This window comes from Plecotus auritus, assembly GCF_963455305.1.
Source record: "Plecotus auritus genome assembly, chromosome: 14".
NCBI lineage: Eukaryota > Metazoa > Chordata > Mammalia > Chiroptera > Vespertilionidae > Plecotus > Plecotus auritus.
This window is the reverse complement of record NC_137780.1, coordinates 15,562,518-15,575,684: the sequence shown is the minus strand read 5'-3', so window position 1 is coordinate 15,575,684 and position 13,167 is coordinate 15,562,518. Positions and strand designations below refer to the sequence as shown.

At 42.5% G+C, this 13,167-nt stretch overlaps 1 protein-coding gene across 1 annotated transcript in view; it reads right to left on the bottom strand.

The window, feature by feature from the left end:
• The window catches only part of CNST (consortin, connexin sorting protein), an 80,646-nt gene extending 67,519 nt beyond the window's left edge, over positions 1 to 13,127 (bottom strand). The window contains exon 1 of the mRNA XM_080651089.1: positions 12,942 to 13,127. The gene's annotated coding sequence lies outside the window, so the exon portion shown is untranslated. The remainder of the gene's footprint in view (positions 1 to 12,941) is intronic.
• Between the last annotated feature and the right edge of the window lie 40 nt (positions 13,128 to 13,167).

Sequence of the window (13,167 nt, the reverse complement as noted above, 5' to 3'; positions counted from 1 at the left end):
TTGGCTCTCAAAAGAAATTTCAATCGATGTCCTGTTGATATTTGGCTCTGTTGGCTAACGAGTTTGCCGACCACTCTCCAGCGTTTCCCACAAGTACTTCAGGCGCGCACATCACTTGTCCCGTAGAATCCAAGCGCCTGAGCCAGAGTGGCCTTGCTTCTTTTGCAACCCTCTCCACACAGAGCGCTGGGCACACACCAGCACTTCTAAGTGCTTGTTCCATCAAACCAAAGGCTCTTTTCCACGACCTTTTGTCTGAGGAAATCTATTTAGAAAAAATGGTTACATGACTTAAGATGACATTTAAAATGCACTTAACAACAAAAACCCACAAGTTTTATCTGGTAGGAAACAGAAATAGAGCGGAAACGCCAAAGCAGAGAGTATTTTTGTCACTGAAAGATTAAATATAACCAGTCAACAAATTCCAAAAAAAGAAGCATGAGTTAGTAAAACAGACCCAGAGAAGAGTCGGTGGGCTCAGAGAACTGGAACAAGGGGGTAAAGGAGGACAGGGAAGAGGCCATCAGGGGTAACGTGGGTGTACTGAGGCTGGGATGAAAACCGTCTAATGAGCACAACAGGATTTTGTCGTCTTGTTTACATGTTTATTTCAGAACAATTATCAATTTTGATGATGTTTTAACCACATAAACATTTGCACCTGAAGGATTGCCTTAGTGCATGTTCTTTTACTAAAAGAAAGATGATCTAGTACCTTTATTTCTGAAGATTTATGCTGAATAAGAAGTATTCTTTAAAAAATATTTTTTTTTATTGATTCTTTTAGAGAGAAGAAGGGAGAGGGAGAAGGAGGAGAAGGAGAAAGAGAGAGAGAGAGTGAGAGAAAGAGAGAGAGAGAGAAACATCAATGTGAGAGAGAAATAGCGATCAGCTGCTTCTTGCATGCTCCCAACCGGGCCTCCAGCCCACAACCTGGGCATATGCCCCGACTGGAAATCCAACTGGCAGCCCTCCGTGTACGGGAGGCCGCCCAGACACCTGGGCCGCGCTGGTCGGGACGGAAAAGAAAAGGGAAGCCCTCTATGCACAAAGATGAGCACGGAGGCATTCCTTCAAAGGCTTATTTTATCCTTGGGACTGCTCTGCTTATTCTGCATACGTTATCTCAGTTAACTCCAGTAACTCCTAAGAAGTATCACTCCCCCCTTTTATAAATGAGAAACCTAAATAGTTTGTCCAAGTCACGGTGGCAGTGAGTGAAAAACTGGTAACAATTCAAATGCTCAATAACAGGGTAATGATAAGTAAGTTAGTTCGTGTGTCAAATGTCACAAAACCACAAAATATGTACATTGTGAATCTATAATAAAAGGAGGGAAGCAGACTCTACAATCAATTATAAATATGGTCTCAACTCTGTTCACACACACTCTGAAGAGCCTGAAAGTAAATACCCAACACCGTTCATCATTTTTGCTCTTGGATGATGGGAGTACAAGGGATTTTCTCTTTTGCACTTTTCTGTATTTTGCATATTTAAACATCATATGTTTCTACTCAAATAACTTTTTAAAAAGCATTTAATCAGGGACACAGAGAGTTTCCTTAAAAATCACTAGGAATGCTAAGAGTTAATGTAAATATTAATATTATTTACCTTTTTAAAAAAGAAAATAGCCGAAACCGGTTTGGCTCAGTGGATAGAGCGTCAGCCTGTGGACTGAAGGGTCCCAGGTTTGATTCCGGTCAAGGGCATGTACCTTGGTTGCGGGCACATCCCCAGTGGGGCATGTGCAGGAGGCAGCTGATCGATGTTTCTCTCTCATCAATGTTTCTAACTCTCTATCCCTCTCCCTTCCTCTCTGTAAAAACTCAATAAAATATAAGAAAAAAAAAATAAAAAAGAAAATAATTCAAATAAATAGGTTACAAAGGTTTAGCAAATTAAAACCAAAACACACCATTTACTAAGTGCCTTCTGTGTGCCAAACACTGTGGCAGGCAATCATTCTGACATGTATTATTTCATGCAATAGATGTGTAGGGTTTTTTCTTTTAGAGAGTGTGTTTATCCATCATTTCAGTGGATATCCATTGCCTTAGAACCCTAACTATTTTATTTTTTTCATTATCATTTTTTATTTATTTTTACTGAATTTATTGGGGTGACATTGGCTAATAACATTATAAAGGTTTTAGGTGTACAATTCTGTAACATATCATCTGTATATTATATTGTGTGTTCACCACCCCCGTGATCCTAATTATTTTAGAACATCAAAGAGTCACCTGCTATCTCTGCCAATAACCTACTGCCGCTATATTCAACCGGTGAGCGACGAGGATTTTTAACACACGCACTACCTGACTATTTAGTCAGGGCACTGACCTCTTTCCTCCGAGACTGTCAAATGAAAACATGACCAACAGCCAACACAACAACAGTTGTCCGACGTAAATACATCAAAATCATATCTACTTTTTTTGTCAGATCGGCCAAAATTTTTGGTGTGCCGCAGAATTTTAGTAATTAGTTTATGTGCCATGCGATGACAAAGTCTGAAAATGGCTGACCTCCAGAAATAGAAATTCCTATAAAGCCACTTCTCCAGGGCACAAAGCCTCCCTAGGGCGGAACTAACTCCAAATCCTAGAAACGAACCCGTCGGAAGTGTTTCACAACCTTTCCCTACATGATTACCAAATCCTAAATCAAAAAGGTCAGAGGAAGAAATAAAATTCTACATGACAGACTGAGTTAACTATAAATTATACTGAGAGACGTTTTCCATGCATATTTCCTTTCCTTTAAAAAAATAGAACAAAACTACATAAAGCCATTTGTGACATTAAGAGATAAAATTATCCTATCTAATAAAAGAGTAATATGCAAATTAACCATCACTCCACTATACCCACAAGCCACGCCCACCAGCCAATCAAGAGCAAATATGCAAATAAACCCAACCAAGATGGCTACGGCCACAGAGAGCAGGAGGGAGGCTTGGGTTTCCCCGGCAATGGAGGAAGCCAAGCTTTCCACATGCCCTTGCCGGCCTAGGCCTCCACTCAAGGCTACAAAGTTTCAATGACAGAAGATACATAAATTAAAACAGAAATGGCGGCAGCCACGGAGCTGGAAAGAGCAGGAGGCTAGGGTTGCCCCCAGTGATGGAGGAAGTCAAGCTTTCCGCACACCCTGGCCGGCCCAGGCCTTGCTTAAGGCTACAAAGTTTCAATTATAGAAGATACATAAATCCCAACAGAAATGGCTGCTGCCTTGGAGCAAGCAGAAGGCTTGGCTCCGCTCCAGGCTACAAAGTTTCAATTGTAGAAGATAAATAAACCCAAGATACCAGGGCCTCCACTTGAGTCACCAGGCAGCATGGCCGACCTGCAAACCACCACAGGCCCCTCACCCAGGCCGCACCACGCCCCAAGGGAACCCCCACCCTGATCCGGAACACCCTTCAGGGCAAACCAGCTGGCCCCCACCCATGCACCAGGCCTCTATCCTATCTAATAAAAGAGTAATATGCAGATTGACCATCACTCCAACACACAAGATGGCTGCCCCCATGTGGTTAAAGATCCTGCCCCCATGTGGACACAAGATGGCCGCCACAAGATGGCCAGCAGGGGAGGGCAGTTGGGAGGGACCAGGCCTGCAAGGGAGGGCAGTTTTGGGCGATCAGGCCAGCAGGGGACGGCAGTTGGGAGGGACCAGGCCTGCAAGGGAAGGTAGTTGGGGGTGATCAAGCCTGCAGGGGAGGGCAGTTAGGGGTGACCAAGCTGGCAGAGGAGGGAAGTTGGGGGCGACCAGGCCTGCAGGGAAAAGCAGTTGGGAGGGACCCAGTCCTGCAGGGGAGAGCAGTCGGGGGGGACCAGGCCTGTAGGGGAGGGCAGTTAGGGGTGACCAGGCCTGCAGGGGAGGGCAGTTAGGGGCAAATAGGCTGGCAGGGGAGCAGTTAGGCATCAATCAGGCTGGCAGGGGAGTGGTTAGGGGATGATCAGGCTGGCAGGCAGAAGCAGTTAGGGGCAATCAGGAAGGCAGGCAGGCGAGCAGTTGGGAGCCAGTAGTCCTGGATTGTGAGAGGGATGTCCGACTGCCCGTTTAGGCCCGATCCCACCAGGATCGGGCTTAAAGGGGCAGTCGGACATCCCTCGAGGGGTCCCAGATTGGAGAGGGTGCAGGCTGGGCTGAGGGACACCCCCTCCCCTGTGCATGAATTTTGTGCACCAGGCCTCTAGTGTATACATATTTGGGGCCTGGCCAGTGTGGCTCAGTGATTGAGCATCGACCCATGAACCAGGAAGTCAAGGTTCGATTCCCATCATGGCACATGCCCAGGTTGCGGGCTCAGTTCCCCGTGTGGGGTATGATGCGGGAGGTAGCGGATTCATGATTCTCATCATTGATGTTTCTATCTCTCCCTTTCCCTTCCTCTCTGAAATAAAAATATAGTTAAAAAATATATATTTGGGACTTGTATTTTTCATCAAATGTTTTGATGAAAGGGCTCATTCCCCCTGCATTTCCCACAGTATTAGCCATGCTGATCACTTCTGGGCTCAACTATTAACCAGGAAGCTGACAGAAACTAATGCTAGGTTCAGAGTCACTCACAAACCACCATTATTTCAAAATTTTTGCTAAAATGTATATGGATGTTGTAATATGTACATACATATGTGCATTGTAATGTACAGATTTATATGAATTATCAGTAAATTAAAATTAACTTATGAATTCAACCAGAATAAAGAACATAATAATCCATATGGCATTAAACAATGTTTACACTATTTTTAAGTTATAAAAATTTAACCCAGGAGTTAACTTACTCTCTATTCTTCCTTTGAACAAGGAGTAAAAACAATTAATTCTATCATTTCAGAAGTTATGAAATTTCAAAAAGAGTTTTGGTGATGTTTACTTTTAATTAAGGCTCTCATCCCCTCCCTTAGCCCTTTTAATCCATCCTGCATATCAGAGGCAGATTACTCTCCAGAAAACACTACCTTTGTGTTTTACATAATAAAAGTAGTGACTTGATATATTTGTGGAATGAGTATTTCCTGTTGCAAAGATCTGTAATGACTTCTTACAGTCTTGTTGATTTAGCTAGTGTCACCACAATCTTATCTTTCTTCTGAGCATAGAAACAATCTATTCATCTCAGATGAGTACCAATATTTCCAACATTCCACAACCACTATCCCATTACCTAAACCCCTATTCTTTTCACTCTCAATTCCTTACCTTCATTTCCCCTCCTGCCACCCAGTTCAACCACATCAAGAACTCCAGACTCGCGTTTTTCTTTTTTTCTTTCATTAGCCTCCTCCTGGTATTACGTTCTTTCCTATCTGGCACTGAATCCGGGCATCATCTCCAGCTACTTGCTTAGTCCTTTTATATTTCTACTAGAGGCCCGGTGCACAAAATTTGTGCACGGGGGGTGGGAGGGGAGGGTCCCCTCAGCCCAGCCTGCACCCTTGCCAATCCGGGACCCCTCGGGGGATGTCCAACTGCTGGTTTAGGCCCGATCTCGGGGATCAGGCCTAAACCAGCAGTCGGACATCCCTCTCACAATCCTGGACCGCTGGCTCCTAACCGCTCACCTGCCTGATCGCCCCTAACTGCCCCCCCTGCCAGCCTGTTCACCCCTAACCGCCTCTGCCTGCCGGTCTGATCGCCCCCACCTGCCCCCCTCACCCCCCGCTGGCCTGGTTGCCCCACACAGCCTGTTTGGTTGTCCGTTTGGTTGCGATGGTCGCTTAGGCTTTTATATAGATAGATTGCACCTACTCCGGTGCACATCAACCTAACCGCTTTCTCTGCTTAAGAGAACGACAGCTACACAGATTGGTGACTCCATAAACGCAGTGCCCATCCAACCTCAGAGGAGCCTCAGTGCTGGCCAGATACCATTCCTCCTGGAGCCCCCAGACCACAGCCTCCAAAGCTATACTAAACCGTTATCAGTGGCCCCCAGCCCCCATCCCATCCCTAGCTCAGCAGTCTCACCTGGACCACAGGTAAACAGCGGTTACCAGATGTTAGTTGGACAACAGTATTTCCCCTTCATATCTCAGTAGAAGCATGTCTCTATCTGCTGTTCAAGGGTAGTCTTTTTTCCTGCACCCACTTGCTCGCCCTCTTCCATCTCACCAGGGAGCATGTCTATCTAATCAAGCTGTCTATGGACCCATTCCTCTCATTGAGTAGGGCATCCCTACAAACAGAGGTCTCCTTTACCCTAATCCCAAGTGACCGACTTTTTGGACTTCCAGGAAAAATCCAACCGCAAGAATTAATTCTCTACCTGTAAAATGCACAGAGGGCAAACAAATGATAAAAACAAAAACAAACCAAAGTATCCTACAAGGTACTAAAGAAGTATAAAGAGTAAATGCTAGCCTGGCCACTGTGGCTCAGTCGACCTATGAACCAGGAGGTCACAGTTTGATTCCCAGTTGAGGGCTTGAGCCGCAGTGTGGGGCGTGCAGGAGGCAGCCAATCAATGATTCTCTCATCATTGATGTTCCTATCTCTCTTTCCCTTCCTCTATGAAATAAAAAAAAAAAAAAGAGAGAGAGAGTAAATGCTAAACCTATGAAAAATACAGGGTAAGATATTTGAGGAAGATTTGTTTGTGTTTTTTTTTTAAAGAATCACTAAGCCTTTTCTCATCAAATAATCTATTAAATTATCTTTAAGTAAAAAAACTACTAAAAATGAAGCTTATATCAAGGGATCTTTACAAACCTACAGTTGCTTATAAGAGTTGGAGATTTATTACTAATTAAATTCAAATTAATTCTGCAGTTCCTATCTTTTTTGGGGGGGAAGGTTTTTGAAGAATCTAATGAAAGCTAGGAGTCCCCTCCTCAGAAAAATACCCAGATACCACCACTAAGTTATAAATGTCATTTCAGGGGGCTTACAGGTCCCTTACACCCTGTTTTGGGGCCCCAATTAAAAACTCGGCTAATCCCATAAACTGTATTTTATTCTTGTCAAATAGGTAGCTACTGGTTTCCATTCCTACAATAAAACATCTCAACATTTATGCCATTAATCCTTACACTGATAGCTGACATAACGGTGACATACTGTTTTGAATATCTAGTACACAAAGTTAACAGACATACAGGAAGGGAGATAGGTGTACAATTCTGCGAATATGCTTTCTTGTACTTAGTCATTCCAGAGACATATTTTGATGGGGTTTGGGGAAAAGAAAAATATTCCGGAGAAGGCAGTTTATGTTAGCTTAGAAATTCTAAGAAAAAGATAAACCTGTATAAAAAATAGTGATCCCAGAGGAGGGTAAATTCCAATGCTTTGAAAGATGGCTGGTAGAACACGATTTTCCCCCAAAGATGTTTTATTTCAGTGGAGGAGAGGCCCTAGAGCAGTGGTCGGCAAACTGCGACTCACGAGCCACATGCGAGCCGCGGTTTGCCGCTTTGTTGACTAATGAGTTTGCCGACCACTGCCCTAGAGAAAACATATATGAGAGAAAGAGACACTATTAAATACAGCCTAGTGGAGTCTAGGATCTTTTCTTTTTTAACTTTAGGTTAATATGAGATAGATCTTCCTCCGGTGACAATATGAGCTTTGGTGGATATAGGACCTATTGATCAATTTCAAATGTAAGACTATTAAGACAAATGATCTTTTCTCTCCTTAGTCACAAAACATTTATAATATGATTAAAACAAGGCAGTCACATGACATTGCTTCTAATTTTGGATCTTTGCAGTGCTGACCCAATGCTAGATGTGTAGCTCTAATTGGCCTGGCAAAGAACCCCACACCAAAACTGTAATGAACTGTTGAGAATTGTTGAAGGAAATAAAGCCAGATGACGGAATTTGGATCTAGAAGTCACAAATGGATATAAATAAAGTCTTTTCCAGGAAATTAAATTTCATAATTTCCTAATTAGCATAGTTTCTACAAACTTCCACTCCTCTTTTCATCTGAGTTGAACTTGAGGGAAGAAATATTTTCATTTACTTGGTATGAATCCTTTCAAGACCCGATTTAAATAAAGTTTTCATTCTCAACAAATGAAAAAAAAAAACACACACACAAAACTAAGGTACTCTTTGGTGTTTCTAGGCTTCAATAAATTGAATGCATTTTCACAAATATAAGTCCTCATTGAAAAATCTTAAGCAATGTCTTACAGTTCATCTAAAAATTCTTTTTTTTAAAGATTTGGTTGTAAAGTGGTAATACCCATAGAAGAGAAAATAGTGAACAAGAAAAACAATGAATGCATTAAATCAAAAATAAGTGATATGCTCTCAAATATTCAAGAACAGCATTCTTTACCTTACCACAGAGTCCACATGTTTTAAGTAAATTAGTTAAGATCTATAATATAAAAATTATTTTTAAAATGTTAGTTTACCATCACTAACTTAGAAAACCACAGTCAAGTAGTTCACTGGGCTTTCTAAATGCAGCTCACACAGCAAAACCGTGTAATTATTTAATCTGCTGTTACTTTTCCAGGAAAAACAGTCTAAGTATTCCCATAAGAGAAGTTAATAGATATGACAATTACAAAATATCGTTAATTACTAAAATCTTCTAGGTATTGTCAATTAAAATGTCAAATGCCCAAATGTCAACAAAGGTGATTACATCTGTCATTTACTGCTTCAGGATTCTTCTTAAAAGGAAAAAGTAATCATGATCCGTCAGTATTTTCACACACACACACACACACACACACACACACACACACACACACACACACACCGTCCTTCCTATATGGCTACTGAGGCTGAAAACAGAAGTCCTCAGGGATGGCAGGGACGAGTGGTCTAATGGCAAAAAGTTTCCATATCCAAACATGTTCAAGAGAAGAATCTCAAAAGTGTGTCAAAATTTAAGCACTCTCAAGCTATTAAAAGATTCAGAATTTTAAATGATGTATTTCTTTTGTTCAAGATGGTTCAGACATGATTTTTATTATTTATGGAGGTATAGTTGAGTAATGATGTAGTTCTTAAAAGAATATTATAAGTGGATTATTTCAAATGCATAACCCCCCAAAGTATTCTCTGGTTAAAGGGAGTATAATTTCCCCTAAGGGAATGATTCCTAAATAAAGGAAAGCCTGTGTTCATGTGAATCGTAAAGGCCCCAAACTGGAGAGAATGCTCCATAACAGTATCAAGACACAGACATATTCAGTGTACAATTACACAATAAAAACATCATCCTTGTAGAGGACGTTTAAATCATATTAGAGCTTTAACATACAACTCAAAACTGAAAATTGCCAGACTATCATTTATTCTTCCTCAAATAACTAAAAAAATTGCAGACTAATTTGTAGGATTAAAACAATGTATTCTCTTATCCAACTACAATGGAATCAATGGATAGCCATTTGGATTCAAATACAACACTATATTCTCCTCATAATACACCTGTATTTCTCAAGGAACAAGCAACATTCAGTAACTACACCGTCCATTCTGCCTTTGATCCTTTAATACTCCACACACTGCCAATTCTCTCATGACTAGATTTTACCGAGGGAGTCTTGTTGGCTGACCAGGTAATATAAAATTTCTTTATACCTAATTTCTCTAAAAAGGTTGGGGAGAGGGCATGTTTTTTTTGTATTAAATTACAATGAATTTAATTAGGCCTTCAGATAAGATTTGACATTAAATGTAGATGTAAGACAGTGCAGCTGAAGTAAGATTTAGGAAAGTTTATTAGAGTACAGAGATCAAGATAAGACCCATGACTGGTCCCTGCTGATCCCCATTGAGGTCAGCGAGGTGCTGGGTTACCTTCCCGACAGTGTTATCTTTCCGTTATGACAGCTTTGAAAAAAGAGAAGGTTCCATGCAAATCAGCACTTTGGTTGCAAAAACAACATAAAGCACATACCTTGCCAATATGTCAGTAGGTTTCTATAAAAACCGCTGGATTTCCTTTTAAACTTACCTAAACCACCATACGCACGTGTTACTCTTTTGCTACTACTCAGATTCCCAGAGTTTTCTAGCCAAAAACCTATCCTCTTCCTTTCTACATTTTGCTAAAAATATTCTCTCTTTTCCTTGGTAAGAAACACCATCATTTGGAGAAGCACATTCACAAAACTCTTAGCCATCCCTGAAACAGATGCAGAATATGTCTACAATAGTACATACTCCACCTGTTTAAAACGAATTCCATCTTCCTGGAGGTCCTTAACTTCTCCTACTTAATACCGATAGATACAGTAGCCAGACTGGGAGAGGGAGCGCCCTGACACATTGTTGACAGGCAGGTGTAAATAAATGTGACAAGATCACCCCAGGAAATGACTGAGTGCTCCATCATCTGGCCCTCACTGAACAGGCACCTGGCACCTGTTTATCCTCCTCTTTGTTAACACAGTCAACACCAAAGAGGAAGAGACTTCTTGGAACCTTCTCTCCTGCACAGAAGCTTCTGTTTGAATATGGCAGCCCTTTCGGAAAAGGGTTTTCAATGTACTCCAGACGCACACAGTAACCCTGGAGACAGTGCTGCCCAGGGAGGTCCCAGCTATGGAGCACCTGAAATGTCGCTAGTCTGAACTCAGATGGACTGTGAGTTAAAATACACAGCAGACTTTGTAGATTTAGTGTGAAAGAATGTAAAATGATCTCATTAGTAACTTTTAAAATCTGATATTAAAATAATATACACATAGGATTAAATAAAATGCTAGTAAAAATTAATTTCACTTGTTTCCTTTTTACTTTGCTATTCTGACTAGGAAACTTTAAATTGCTTATGTGGCTTTCCAAAGGACAGAACTACTGCAGACCTACAGCCTTGATTATAACAGCAAACAAGATAATTTGGTATTTCCCAATTAAAAATGCCATTTAAAAACCGAAAGAAAAAGCAGTATTTCCCCTTGTCTACCAATTACATTGAGATAGTAATAAAAATAACTTAAGAAGACTGTAAGAATAATCAGCAGAATCACTTTGCACTGATACCTTTTTAAAGAAAGATTACCTCAAAAAGGCAGAAATAGCACAGGATGTAAAAACCACACCTCTTAAGGAAGTAAGATGTAAATACACAAACCAAGTTTTCCTAATAAAGTAGGTTTGAAAGCTGATTACCAGGTCGTCTTTAAAGTGAAAAGGATATTTGCAGCACCTGGGGACTCAGAAACAACACACACGATTCTATCTCTTTATTATTCAAAGACCTTCAATCACCAACAAGCCATTAACACTATAAAAATGGAAATAATTATCATAACCTAATTCTCTTTTTCAAAACCTAAAGAAAATAACTACAATAGTTTCCCTACGGTCGAGTAGGCTACCTTCAGTCTACACATTATATTAAAAAAGCATGTTTTAAAATAAGTATTTTTAACACACAGTTTTTTAAAAGTATGTTTTAAAAATACATGTTTATTGATTTCAGAGAGGAAGGGAGAGGGGGAGAGAGAAACATCCATGATGAGCGAGAATCATGGATCGGCTGCCTCCTGCACACCCCACACTGGGGATTGAACCCGAAACCCGGGCTGATGCCCTGACCAGGAATCGAACCGTGACCTCCTGGTTCATAGGTCGACACTTACCACTGAGCCACGCCAGCCTGGCTCAAAGTATTTGTGAAGTGAGAAATTCAACAACACATTCCTATGCGTGAACTATTTCTTCTCTACTATAAAACATCACTCTGCTTTGATTTAAAAATATTTAGGCCTCCAGGGCTCAGATAAACGGAGGGGGGGGGATAGATAGGAATGTGTTTCTGAATCTATGAAAATATGTTTTAAGGGGAGAAAGAAATACAGCTCAGTAAAGGGTGGTATTCCGGTATTTCGAGGATGCCAAAGTTACTTCTAGAAAATTGTCACTGGGAATACAGTACAAAAAAAAAAAAAAAAATTCAGGGAATTAAGATGGATGAGTCCCCAGGGCTTCCACACCAGTTGATTAGATGACAGTTTCCATGGTGTCCTAACAAATTCATAGTCCAAAAAGGTCATAGTTGACTGTCAACTATTTATCCATTGGATACTCATCAGCTGAATATAATCTTCAGGCTTCTATTTATGAGATGATACATTCCTTAGATACCTTTTCCTTGTGCATTTAAATGCCAAGCTCAATCACACTCCCCATGCAGTAAGCAGAAAGGATTGCACATATTTTAAAACAAGGAGTAGCTAGCGTGGCTGCAGGATCCTTCCCGGGTGGAAAGGGGAGTGGGTAAAGCCCCGAGGACAATCCTTCCACACTGAAGTCACTCGCAAAGAATCGCGTCCTCTAACATTAGCCAGTAGGTACAGCGCCGGCCAGCGTTTCCATTAGCATCCTATTTTTAGAGTGTTTGGAACTGGTCTTTTAAATTGCATTCCGCGATATGACTAACTTTACACAGGGAACAAAATAAGCATCCTAAAGTCTTAATCTTTTTAAGCTTAGAAAGGAATTTTAAGCCTTTAAGTCTTATATTTTTCAATCTGAACTTTAAATCTGTCCAACACGCAAATTTAAAAAGAAAGGTAATATCGCGGGAGGAAGGGAGGGGAGACACCAGGTGGTTCTTGACAACCCAAGTGCTGGGGGGCGGGGGGCAGGTACGAAGTGGAAACCGTGCCCGGGTGGCGGGCAGGGGCCGCGGCAGCAGATGGGAAGGAACAGGCGTCCGCAGCGCAGGCTCGGGGGGACCCGGGAGGAACCACGTCCGCCGCCGGTCCCCTCGGGAGGGAGAAATTGGCGCGATGCGCAGGGGCGGACCGCACCGGCGCGAGGAAAACAGGGGAGCAGGGAGGGGGCGGAAGGGGGGAACCGGGCTACACCTCACCCGGAGGGCAAGGGCGGCTCAGCCCGAGGAGCACAGCGCCGGGAGGAGCCAGGGGTTCCAGGAGGCTTTGCACCCCGAGAGCCGCGGGTTCCCTGCATCCCGCTCGCCCTCTCCTCACCTGGGAATTAGAGGCGAAAGGGGGTCTACCGCTGGACGCCGGGGCTGTTTCCAGCCCCTCTCGCTGACATGGCGGCCGACGAGCTGTCACCGGGCTTGCTCGGGTCTCCCGCCGCTCGGGTGGAGGAGACACCTCAGCCTTCCAGCCCCGCCTCCCCCTGCTCACCCCTCCCGGCCGGGCGGCCCGCGACCGCGGAGCATAGAGCGCGAGCGGCTAGAGAGGACGC